The following is a 13,555-nucleotide window of genomic DNA, read 5'->3' on the forward strand; positions in this document are numbered from 1 at the left end:
TGTGCTATATTTCAGGAGATGAGTTAACTTAAAATAGCATTATGAATTATTCAATATAAAAAGAAAAGTTAGATTTTTTTAACAATAAAGGACAGGTAGAAGAAGCTGAAGCTTTCATCAGAATTTTCGTTGAATCATTCTCTGGCAATTCTATTGTGATTGAGATTTCCTTTTCGTCAGTGTTGTATAAAAACTTTCATATACCTATCTGCTGAGTAGTTTTATCTCTATAGGTACACATATCCGTGTTTTTTATTTGAATATTACTTACCTATTTTTTTTGTAGGAGACATATTTCCTAAATTTTTTTTAACTTCATATACTTTTACCCGATGTGAATGAATGGTACACAAACGAAATATTGGTATTGAGAACAGAAGTTGCATCTATTCAATACGCAAAAAAATAATTGTTTTGTATGAATAAAACTGAAAGATTTAAAATTTCATTATAAGAATAAACAATTTTCTTGTTGAAGATTAATTTATTAAACTTTATACATAAAAAGAGAAATAGAAAATTTATTCAATTCTGAGAAAATTGGCAGCTTTTAACCTGATATGTATTATTAAACAGAATATTAAATAAACATAAAAATAGGTAGTGCAGTAAAAACTTCCGTTTTTGTTGTTAAATGATAATGTTAATTTATATTTAACAATACCATTAAATACCAAATTTTTTATCATTTTTGAAATTGTTTATCCGGGTGTGGAAAATCAGCACATGTTTCAAAGGACGCATTTTTACTAAAAAATTGAACTTAAGGAACAACTTCAGTAAGAAAATCTAATCTTACATTAAATAATAAATATCATAAATAACTGACAAAAGAAAATGTAACGGTTACGAAAACAGTTTTTATAATTTAATTTAATTTTATAAATAACATAATTTTGCAAATATTTAATAAAATTTAAAACCCAAAAACATTTCATAGATTTAAACTACTATACGTTGAATGAAATAAATACGTTGAACTTTACCTATAAATATCAGTACATAATAGACTATATTAATAGAAAATAGGCCAGTATTTATGACTATAATCAATTCTAAGATGTGCTCACGCGCAAATAAAAGTACAGTGTCGTACTTTGATATAATAATAGATTTACAAGCGACGTGAACAGAAAATCGTATGAGACATGTAATCATTATTATAAAAACTAGTTTTTAAATTATTTTGTGCTATGGTAATCTCTTATTTTATATTAATATGATCCTTAGGTATGCTGAAACTTCAATTTTTAAGTTATGTAATACGATGTATAAAAAAATTAGAACATTCTTAACTGAAGCTTATATTTTAACTCAAGAATTTACGATATACGAATAAAACTAAGACCTGATAAGGTATCAATCATATTTAATTCAAACGAACGGGCGAAGTGAATTTAATGAATGAATGAATAAACAAAACCGCTTAACACACAAAAAAATATTTTACCGTTTAGGTCATATTTTTTTTCTGAATAACAGTTATAATTACAATGCGCTCTCCAACGGAGCCATAAGTAAGTTTCCTTACAAAAGCACATGGTAAGGGAGTTCATAAGCAACTTCCAAAATAAGTAATACACAATAAATAGTTGCAAATAAACTAAAACCCCAATATGAAATTTCAAGCTCAGTCATAAATCACAAAACATTAATTTCACCACCACGTAGTCTACAAAAACAAACATTAATAACAAAGAATAAATAGAAAATTAAAGATAAGAATAAAAAGGAAGAGTAGTAACAAAGAAATTATATACAACACCACTAAACTTGACGGTGTTAGATTCTAAACTGTTTCGTAGACCCTAAATCGAGTACATGGACACGCCTCAACCGTCGGACGACTCTGCTGTTATCGAATAGATTAATTGCAAAATGGTTCACATGATTCTCAACCCTTCGCAGGTATTTGACACTGCGCTGCCGTGCAACCGCACGAACCGACGGGAGCTCCTGATAATCGTGAATCTTCTCATTCCGCGTGAATCATGACGCTTCAGCAATCACCCTCGCTACTTTGTTCTGGAATCGTTGTATGATTGTCATATTATCAGTACTAGCCGTTCTCCACAATTCTACACCATACGTTCAGATTTGGCGCAGGATAGCCTTATAAATTAAGATCTTGTTGAATAACGTGAGGCCTGAGTCCCTCCGTAGCAGCCAGTGAAGTTCGTGTACCTTGCGTTCAGCTGTTTCCTCTTCATCATCACGTGACACTTCCAGATCAGACGCCGATCCAGGTTGTCCCAGGTACCGCACAGTCACCGTTTGCGGGATCAAGACACCATCGAAGTACACAACGGAACATTCCGCAGGGCGAATGTGACGTGCCTCGACTTACCTTGATTCCTTCCTGTGTAGGCTTTCTGGTTTCAAGATCATCACCACCTGCGACACCTTCCATTCTGCTGGGAAGTAAGTGTTAGCAGAACAGCATTAAGTAGATTCCTAATATACTCGATGCCTTTAAGGGGTAGCATGCCAAGCATTTTGTACGTCACTAAGTCAAAGCCCTTTCCTTAGCCACCTTCATTAGTTGACTAATTTCAGTATCTCCCTTGCAGAGATCAGTTTAATCGGTAAGCTGGTTACCATTGGGCTCTCAAGGAAGTCGTTAACATCCACATGACGGGGCCATCTTCATCGTGGGGTCGGAAAGTTACCTCTAAGTGTGAAGAAAAGAGATCGGCCGTCCCTTCGTAGCCTTCCATAAAGAGTATCCGTCCCCATGCAGGTCAGAAGCTTTTCCTGTATCCTCCTTGAATTTCGTCTCTGATAGTCCTCAACAATCTCCTCAGCCTCCGCGCCGTCCTATTAAGAAGTGTCCTCTCTTCTGGCCTTCTGAAACTCTTCCAATTTCGCCGAAGACGCCACTTCGGGACAATTAGTTCTGTCACTTCCCTCGGATAGGTATTGTCTCTGGCTGAGTGCAAGTCTTCAGGTGTAGACCACCATGCTCCCTCCGGCATGACCTACGTCAAAAGGTACATCGAGTAATTAATATTCTCAGAGGTATCGAGGGAAACGAGTGTCAGTTTCTCCTTGATCCAGTCCTGTTAAGAAACCCAATCCGTTCGTTTCGTGTAAAGAATAGACCTTTCTTTCCTCCTCAGTACTGCCATGGTAAATATATGTAAAACGAGTGGGTGGTCCGAAGATGTATCATAGCTGTTTTATACCAGAGTGTATGCAGATGATATACCCGAGATGACAAAAAAAGTCAAGGAAATCCGGGCCCTTCGTCAGATCCGTAGGCCAGTACGTCGGCTGGAATCCCGATACCACGTCCAGGCGCAGATTCTGGACACACCTTCTCAGCATTCTATCCCTGCTGGTTGTCAACCAGAACCCCACAATGGGTCTTTCTCGTTTCAGTCTCCTCCGGCAAGAAATCTAAATCCTGGAGTCGCAAAGTAATCAGAAAACAACTCGTCAGATACTGTATGGCGCGGGAGGCAGTACACAGCGGGCAGCCTAATTGGCCCAAATCATTCTGTAATTTCAACCGTGGTTGTCTGAATCTATTCAGTGCAGAGGCCCAGAAGTTGGTGAAAATTTTGGCAGAAAATTTCTAACCAGAATCGCGGTTTCTCCATGGGCCCTCCCACCTGGGTGATTCGTTACATACACAGAGTAACCTTGAAGCCTGAGGTAATTTTAGTCAGTAAACCGAAATTACCGATATCAATATTACATCCAGGGAATTGGAAACTCCCATAACCTCTAGTTCCTCATGCCTAGAAAGTAGACCGTTAATGTTCCACGTAGCGATTCGTAGAAATCTAGACTTTTGGAAAGATCTTAGTGACCAAGGCTATCAGACTCCCAATCTGTTGAACCAGGAAGTTAATATTTGATGAAACCCTGTCAAACTTGTTCACACTGCCCTCACTAGCACGCCCAACTGCCGCAGCATACGTTTTATGGAGAGATTCAGGTTTCGCGTTGACTGTCCTTAGCACTCCCCGACCTAACGAAGGAAAATTTTTATTATCAAGCGCGGGGCCGGCTACCCTGCGGCTAGTGGGATCGACTTTCGGAGCAAGCTGCGAAATCCATTTCGCCTTCCGCCTACGCTTCCTCTCCAATATCTCTTGATACACCATTCAGCCTCGGTAGTTTGCCGGATGGTCGAACTGACACAAGGCGCAGGAGTGCTCATGTCCTTCCTGGAACAGTCAGCTTTCCGATGGCACTCTCCACATTTCATGCAACGGAAAGGCTTCATACATTTATTCTTGTGCCCATGTTGCTGACACCCCATATACTGCACGAGGGTTGTAGACATCCGTGGCGTCTCGAACGACAATCTGCAAATGGCAGTGTACTCCAATGTTCCAGGTTCACGAAGAAAGTCGATGTGGGCTCCTTAGTTACCTTGTGGCGTGTATTTATCAAGTCCTTCATCCGATGCCTGTGGCCTTCGATTTCGTCCTTTATCATCCCCATTGGAATCGAATGGTGGAGGATTTCTGATTACAAAACGAAAGGCTCGTTGATCCTTCCTTGTGAAAGTATGACCTATCAGACCACTCTCTGGAACACATGTGTAATTTTCTTGTACGCCTTGATATCCCTAGAAATTATTCTCAGCTGCTTACTTCCAACCAGTCGAATGCTGTAATCACTCTTGCACACGGCTGCTTCCAACAGTTCGTACAGCTTCAGCACGTCGTTTATCTCGTAATGAAAAATCAGAGGTGGCTTGACTGGCTCGGGTTGGTTCACAACATTCGTATCCTCTATTGCAAGGCCACTAAACTTATTCGATATTGATAAGTCGCCATTACTAGAACTACGATTTACTTCTTGCCTCTTCGGCACAGGTATCGTCCTCCACTGGCTAGTAGTAGGCTAGGAAACCACGGTTATACTCTCGTTATCATTCAAATCACCTGACAGATTGTTCGCCAAGTCGTCTTTAATAAGCTTCCTGCGCGCAGCCCTCCTCGGGTCCCTATCCAACGACGGCAGCGGACCACGTTTCCTGGACAGTACATGACAACAACCAATATCAGATGGCCCCTCGTCCTTCATATCTACCGAAGGCAGCTGATCCACACCGAGCAAGAACTAAGTGTACGTAAACATACACGAAACTAGAAACCATAAAAAGTAAACGAAGAAGTAAGCACAAAAGTAAAGAAACAATGAACACTGCTTAGCAACGGGTCGGTGGAACTAAAAGATCCTCCAAAATTATAATTGGAAAAAAATTATAAAACTTAATACCCGATGAAAATTAATTTCAAAACGCAACCGAAGATATAAAACAGAAAGAAACATAATATAATACAACACAATAATAACATTTAGGTAGAACACACAAACACACGACTACCTCAAAGAACAGCTGTTATATCATTAGGTCATATTCTGATCAGAAAAGTGAAACGCAGAGATCTATTTTATAGGGAGAATCAATAAAACTAGTATTTAAAAACAAAATGATGTTGAAGGTTAAAAATGATAAATGATCATAAATAAGATTGAAACAATAAAGATTATGTAAGATGTTTGTTAAGGGAAAATAACAGAGATATTACTTACGTTAGTTTCTTTCCATAAGAAGAATACATTTTGATATAATGTCTTTTTAATTTTTTAAGGTGTGTAATAATGAACCATGTTGGCATAACACTGTTCTATTACATTAGTTTCCTACACTACTTTATAGCGTTTCTTTCTCTAGAGTAGGGTGTTTACTGATATCAATGCCGTATTATGGAAAATAAAATATGTATTTGTAAATTATAATTACTTCCATTACATAATCCTAGAGGTTCTAAATTAAAATCAAAGAAAAGTTGTTTTCAAAATTTCTTTCGAAAATCATTACTGTTTCTTTGATAATATATATATTTTACCTTTACTAGTAGCATATGTATCATACTATAGGCGTATTAGCTTATTCAGGTGCACATTCATCTTAACATGATGTAGTTACTGGAAATGTAAAAGAAAACATAGTGTCAATAGACTGCCTATCCTATCACATACCAAAGATGTCATCATACATTATTGATTTCCAAAATTCTAATCAAAAAGCTTAAATTTAGAAAAAAAAAATCAGGTTATCTAGAAAAAGGTATTACAACACCCTACTAACAGTATCTTCAGTACAAATTCTCTTTTGTATATGTTTTTTTTTTTCAGTTTGAATTCCTTTATGTTTTCATTTTTTTTCTTATTTTCGATACTGTTTTTAATTTACCTTTAGGTTTATATAGTGTTAAATATTCTTTAAAATTAAAATAACCTTTTTATTCAATTAAATACTAATACTTATATTTTTTTTATGTCCCGAGGCGTAACAACCTTTTCGATTGAAAACTCTGAAGAAAAGCAAAACTATTTAAACCTCAAAACGCAATTAATTATTGCATATTTTCAACTGCATTTATATTAATTCTGTACTCTCAAGAATTTAATAAGTACGGGTCATTTACAGTGGGTTTTACTCGGGCGTTCGTGGTGGGAGGGGCACGTGCCTGGTGTCTGAAGTTTTCTTTGTTCATAGCATTTACATTTTAGTCGTTGAGATGGAGCCATGGACGCTAGACCAACGCCTGTACGCGTATGACAGTTTTGTGCGAAATGACGAATCCGTAACTGCTGTTCAGCGAGATTTCTGCCGTCAGTTTAATATCCATCGTAATGCAAGTGTCCCTTCTCGTAACACAATATTGCGACGGGTAAACAACCTTCGAACAAGCGGTTCAATATTGAAGAAAAAACTACCGGGTCCCCGACGAAAATCTAGCACTCCGGAGAACATCGAAAGAGTAAGGGAAGCCAATGTCAGAAGCCCACGCCGCTCTATTAAGAGGCATTCGGCAGCGCTTCAAATGAACACAAGTACGGTAAGACGAATTCTGCATACAGAACTGGATTTTCATCCTTACAATATAGCCGTCGTGCAACAGTTAAACGAGCAAGATTTCACGCAGCGATTACAATTTTGTCGACAAATGCTTACCGTTTTTGAAGAAAATGAAAATTTGTTATTGTTGATGAGTGACGAAGCCCATTTTCATCTGAATGACTTCGTCAACAAACAGAATTGCCGGTATCGGGCAGAAAGAAACCCACATAGGCTTCACGAGAGACCACTTCATAGCCCAAAGGTGACTGCCTGCTGTGCAATAGTAAAGGTCGCTGTTATTGGACCATACTTTTGAAGAAAATGATGCTGCCGTAACTGTAACAGCTGATCGTTACATTGCGATGTTGAATACGTTTTTCATTCCTGAGTTACGAAACCGGGGAATCGATTTTCAAAATGTGTTATTTCAGCAGGATGGGGCTACAGCGCACACAGCGAGGGCAACGATGGCTGTTCTCCGTAACTTGTTTCCGGGACGGATCGTTTCCAGATTCGGCGACATTCCTTGGCCCCCTCAGTCCCCCGACTTGAGTAGTTGTGATTTTTTTTCTGCGGGGGTTTGTGAAATCGCGTGTGTACGGCAATAAACCGCGTACATTGGAGGACCTAAAGATCGCAATTCGTCATCACGTCACCCAGATTGATGTAGACATGCTGCAAAGAATTGAGGCCAGTTACCGTGAATGGCTACAACAATGTATTGCCCAAAATGGACATCACTTGCCGGAAATAATTTTTCGTTCACGAGTAAGTAACAAATGCTTTGATTTAACAAGTTTTCAGTACCAATAAAACTTTTTTAAAATAAATATTCAATTTTTTATAATTATTTTTAAAACATCCGGTTCCCGTGAATGACCCTGTATAAGTAATACAGATAAAAAAAATTGAAAGTAATATTTATGTATTACATTATATAATAGTTAAGTATAGGTGTGTATAATATTAAGTGAAAATTCATTAGAATTAAAAATGTGTAGTTTATTCTTAGCTTTTTTTTTAACTCGCTGATAAAATTTTTTATGGAACATAAACTAAATTAAAGGCAACTGTTAATAAATTATAGATAGCAATATTATTATTTATTTTATAAATTTAATTATTAGAATACTTTATTGCGGTAGCCTTGTGTTTCATACCGACTGAATTTTACCCGGTTATTGTTATTTAAATCCGTCTTCTAACAGTCCAGTCGTTATGCAAAATATGCTGAACCGTTTTTTTAAGCTCGATAGACTTACTTCAACCTTAATTATTGTAATTACCATTTTTCATAGGTGTCTCAACTGTGTATCCCTTAAAAAAAAAATTAGTTATTTTATTTAATTGCTTTCCCATCCGGTAAGAAAATCTATATCGATAGAATTTTGTTATTAATTAATGGAAAAAAAAGAATTATAAAATTATTAAAATTAACTTTTAAATTTCAATCTCTACTAATTTTTTTCTGTTGGCAATTTTTGTTCTATTGCTTTTCAGTTTCTTCGTTGACAATGCTTTAAGGAATAAAAAAAGGAAATTAAAAGTGTAATAAATTTTTTTAGGGAAATCGTTGAAAATTCAGAAAGAAAGTAAAGTATATGTGGTCATATGTATGTAAGGTATCGTAATTTTAATGATTATAAGAAACCATGCATGAGATAATAATTACTGCCATCTGTTATTATTCTTTGTAAATTATTTAAAAAATTATTATTTTTATTAAAAAAAATGTATTTTCGGAATTAATTTTGAAAGGTAAAAGTTTTCAAACGCTATGAATATTTATGTACATATATTTACGTATAATAATTTCCCTTACCAAAGTTAAACTTTAATGCTAATTAAAAAAAGCTGCAATAAGATGATAATCTAGAAAGTAATAGCATATATTATTTATGGTATACATAATAACGAGGTAAAAATTAGGTCATATACTTTTATCTCACAACCAGCAATTAAATGTCCACACTGGTACAAAAGTTTTTATCGTTTAATGAAAACCTTTCAAGCTGTTTTGTTTTATTCTTGAATTGTATTTTAATTTATATATTATACCAATTTAAAATATTTACTTACAAGAACGAGCGATGCGGTAGGAAGATTGAAATGTACGTACAATCATCATAACAATTTTTTTATTATTTGATTCCTGCAAAAGATGTAGGTTGCTTTTCAAGATTATTTGTCAAATATTCATTTTCTTCATTTTTTTATAATTTGTTTTCTCCTTTACTGTCTTTTTTAACGCCCACTAATACCTGTTATTCGTCTGTATTTCAGTTATCATTTTCGAAACGATGAAGCTGCTGTCACAGTAATTACATTTTTATAAATAACATAACTGTAGTAGAGTATAATCATATTTTGTTTTCAACCGGATTTCAACTTTATTTATTTTTAATTTTATATATTTCTGTACTAAATTAATAATTATTATTTAAATAATCCGTATTAATATTAAAAGAATGTAATATCACTGAGATAAAAATTTGGTTTCCTTTTCTTACCTTTTTTAAGATTAGTATGGTTTTAGAAGGCCTAATTTTTAATTAAATATACGAGGTGCGACAATAAAGTAATGAGACTGATGTGAAAAAAAATGTTGCTTACCGTTTTAGTCATGTTTAGTGTTGTCTCCTTCAAAGTAGTTCCCTCTGATTGCACACACTTATTCCAGCGCTTCTGCCATTGATGGTAACATTTCTGGAACTCATCTTCTGTAATATCCTCCAAGACCCTCGTCACAGCTTTCTGGACATCTTGTGTTGTTTGAAAATGGTATCCTTTGACCGCCATTTTGACTCTTGGAAATAGAAAAATGTCGCACGAAGCGATATCTGGTGAATAAGGTGACTGTGGTAGTACTGAAATTTGTTTTGAGGTTAAAAATCGCTGTACTGACAGAGCAGTATGGGATGGCGCGTTTTTGTGATGCAGAATCCAATCATCAGCAACGTTGGCACGGACACGAAGAACTCGTTTGCGAAGTCTTTCTAAAATTTCTTTGTAGAAATATCGGTTAACTGTTTGTCCAGGACTGAAGGAACTGTTTGTTCATTCTTTATGAACAATTCCATTGGAATCGAAGAGCACACAAGCGTGCATTTAACTTTTGACTTTGACATGCGAGCTTTTTTTGGGCTGGGTGATCCCTTTGAGCACCATTGCGAACTTTGGCGTTTTGTCTCTGGACCGTATTGAAAAAACCAACCTTCATCACCAGTGATAACACGGCTCAACAAATCTGGATCGATTTCCGTTTGCTCTAACAGATCGGCTGCCACATTTTTCCGTGTTTCTCGCTGTGTGAGATTTTTGGGGACCATTTTTGCACAAATCTTTCTCGTACCAAGATCTTCAGTTAGTATTAGACGAACCGTTTCTCGATCGATGTTGAGTTCTTCTGCGATCATTTTCACGGATAATCTTCCATCAGATCGTACGATTTCACGCACCCTGGTCAAGTTGACATCTGTCCGTGAGGTTGATGGTCGTCCACTGCGGTCTTCATCTTCAACATTCGTTCTGCCTTCACTAAAAATTTTATGCCACCGAAAAACTTGAGCTCTTGATATAATCTCCTCTCCAAAAGCCTTCTGAAGCTTACCGTAATTTGTCGTCGCGTTTTCACCCGATTTACCGCAAAATGAAATGGCATACCGTTGCGCAATATTTTGCGGTTTCATTTCTGTGACGAGAGACACAAACACGTGTTTACTTATTACAGCACAACTCACGACTGAGCAGTTGCATCAATGTGCCGCTTGGACTAGAAGTAGCTTATAAACCAAGGTCAAAAATGGTGTGCCTACGCAAACAGCAGGGTTGTCACATTTTGCAAAGAAAAATCACTCTCATTAGTTTATTGTCGCACCTCGTACATAAGATCTGAAAAGATTATTAATAATATAACATCATAGACCTTTAGCTTTTCCTTAAAATACACTATGTTTTTGAATCGATAGATACGAGATCGGATTTTTATATTTTTCGAATGGGCGAATTATTTTCTTCGTTATTTTTGCATTTTGTTAAGTTCATCGAGAATTTGAATAAATTTAATTTTCCTAAAACCCTTTAACCTACTTTAGAAATAGTGAAAAAATAATTTAGCAATCTTTTTCTCTCTTTTAACAATCCAACATTTGTTTGGTCACCTTGATATAATATCGCGTGAATTTAAATCGGTCTCGATATTCAATAGTTGCAACCCGAATTTAACCTATACCAGGTCTCATTACTAAATTTTGAAATGTACAATAAAAATTTGGATTTTATATAGCTTGCGTATAAATTTATCTAAAAACATATAATAGGCCTTGTAAAAATTTAAATATCATTGTAAACACAAAATTATAAGTCAAACAAATGTTTGTTTTTTTATATTTATTTTTATGTGTTGCGTTTTAATGGTATTATTTAAATACCATTAAAAAGTTGTCTGTCGTTTATATTTGTATAAAAACAGCGAAAAACAATGCCTGTTGTTTGATTTTTGCGGTTTCCAAGCTCTGTAACTTCGACTTACACAGTTACGTTAATACGTATTTAATATACTATACATATATGTGGATATCGTATGGTTAACCGTAAGTATATAATTATCTTTGTTTCTATGTGAAAATTTTCTATCTTTGTAATTAAAAGGTTAATGCAAAATTTTGTTTTACCGTATTACTTTAAAATGAGAAATTCATTAATTTAATAAAATAACCAATTTATAGAATAAAATTGAGTAAGAAAATTAAAAAAGTTTTACTTAATAAACTATAGATAAAATTTCCAACAGCTAAATGGAGATACTTTGTTATAACAACGGTTATAGATAGAGATAAAAGTTGCATTAGCAATGTTCATTAATTATTGGGTTTTAAACTTTGATTATATCTAAAAATCACTACTCAGAACTTCTGAATACTAATGAAATAATTTTTATCAATGATTTAAAAAGCGGTCGGTGCATAGGGAAGGAGAGAAAATCGGTACATCTGTTCATAACTTTAGACAAGTATAGCCTATATATTTCTGAGGTAAGGCTGAGTGTTTTTTTTTTCTTTTAACTCACTTATTCATATTTGAGAGAAGTAAGAGTATTTTTTCTTATGAAAAACTCTGGAATAATGGAGATGAAACTTTTATCAAAGCGCTTCACTTTATTAAATTTGTTCAATGAGAGATTCTTGCCTGAGTTAAAAGTTTCACAATAGTATGTTGTAAGCTTTCAAAGTTACCGTTGAATGTCTTATATTAAGGTAAAATTTATGAGAGTGAAAATATTGAGGGTCTTTTAAATTTCTTTTAATCCGGTTAAAACAAAATGATGATTGTCATGTTAAATGAAAAATTGTGTTTTTAACGCTTCCACTAAAAAAAAAAAAAAATTACAAAATTTTTTTTGTAATTAGATTTTGTTTTGGTCATTATTCATTCGACTTCTTAAATTTACTGCTCGTTTCACTTCTTAATTTCTTTCTGTTCAATACTAATATTTCTATCTCAGGATATTCATCTACCCTACATCCTTAATTATCTGCTTCACTTATTCCATTTATTATTTATCCTTAATTTTTACCCCACCCATTTCGTTTATAGCTTAATTTTCTAATCCAAAATATTTTAAGTTACCCTTTAAGACATGACCCACCAATTTATTGATAACTATTTAATTGTGTTTGTTATAAAATAAAACAGCAAAACTGTCCTGGAACTGATGCAGTCAAGGATACTCCCTGTCTTATCTTATCGAGGGCTCAACTCCGTAGGATCATATATCTTCAACGTATATCTAGCAGCGCCGTGTTGTATATCTACGAAATCTAATTCTGAGTAATAGGATGTGATAAATTAGGTCGATCTATCGATGAATGAGTATATTGATTTCCTTGCAAGAGTATATATATTTTTTTCCATCTCATCTTCTGCATTATAGTGCACTGGCCGGATATCTGATGTCATAATAATAAAATTAAAAATAAAATTTATAAGATAAACAACTTACAAAAGATCCGTTCTAGGAAGTGATACCTCCAATCACAACACTTGAAGATATCGTGGTATTTATATCTAGAACGAGAAAAAAACGCCATTGATTATTTATTTTGCATTTGATTCCTTAAATCAGTTTTGCGGTAAGATTATTTTATTTCAGAAACTATAGCAACAACCGAAAAATAGGTCCGGTCCACTGAAGTAATATATTCGTTTGCACCGAAAATGAACGTTTTTAAAAATTTCTGCTTGACTCCAAGCTATTCAGCTAGGCACTCACTACAGGATAAAATATTCATTTTCACTGGTTAAAAGAATTTCGATTCATTTACTCCGTTATTAATCTAATATTTGCTGATCGAATCTGGGATAATCTATTTGTACATGTGAACGTTTATCGAGGAATTTCTGTTTCTGTAAAATACTAAACTGTCATCAGCTTCGGTTTCTACTTATGTATTTCTAATCAATAGTAGGGTAAAGGAAAAATAAAATATTGGTTGACATAAATTTGTGCAAAAAAAATAGAAGAAAATAACAGAGATTTAAAATGTGAGATAAAAAAATCTTTGAAACTATGGCTTTCTAAAAACGTATATTTAGAATTAAATTTATGAATATTTTGTGTTCCATATGTTTTTCGTGCCAGTATATTTTTATAAATCGAATAAATACTAAACCACCATGGTAACA

This window comes from Lycorma delicatula, chromosome 1 (assembly GCF_047948215.1).
Source record: "Lycorma delicatula isolate Av1 chromosome 1, ASM4794821v1, whole genome shotgun sequence".
In the NCBI taxonomy this organism is placed as follows: Eukaryota; Metazoa; Arthropoda; class Insecta; order Hemiptera; family Fulgoridae; genus Lycorma; species Lycorma delicatula.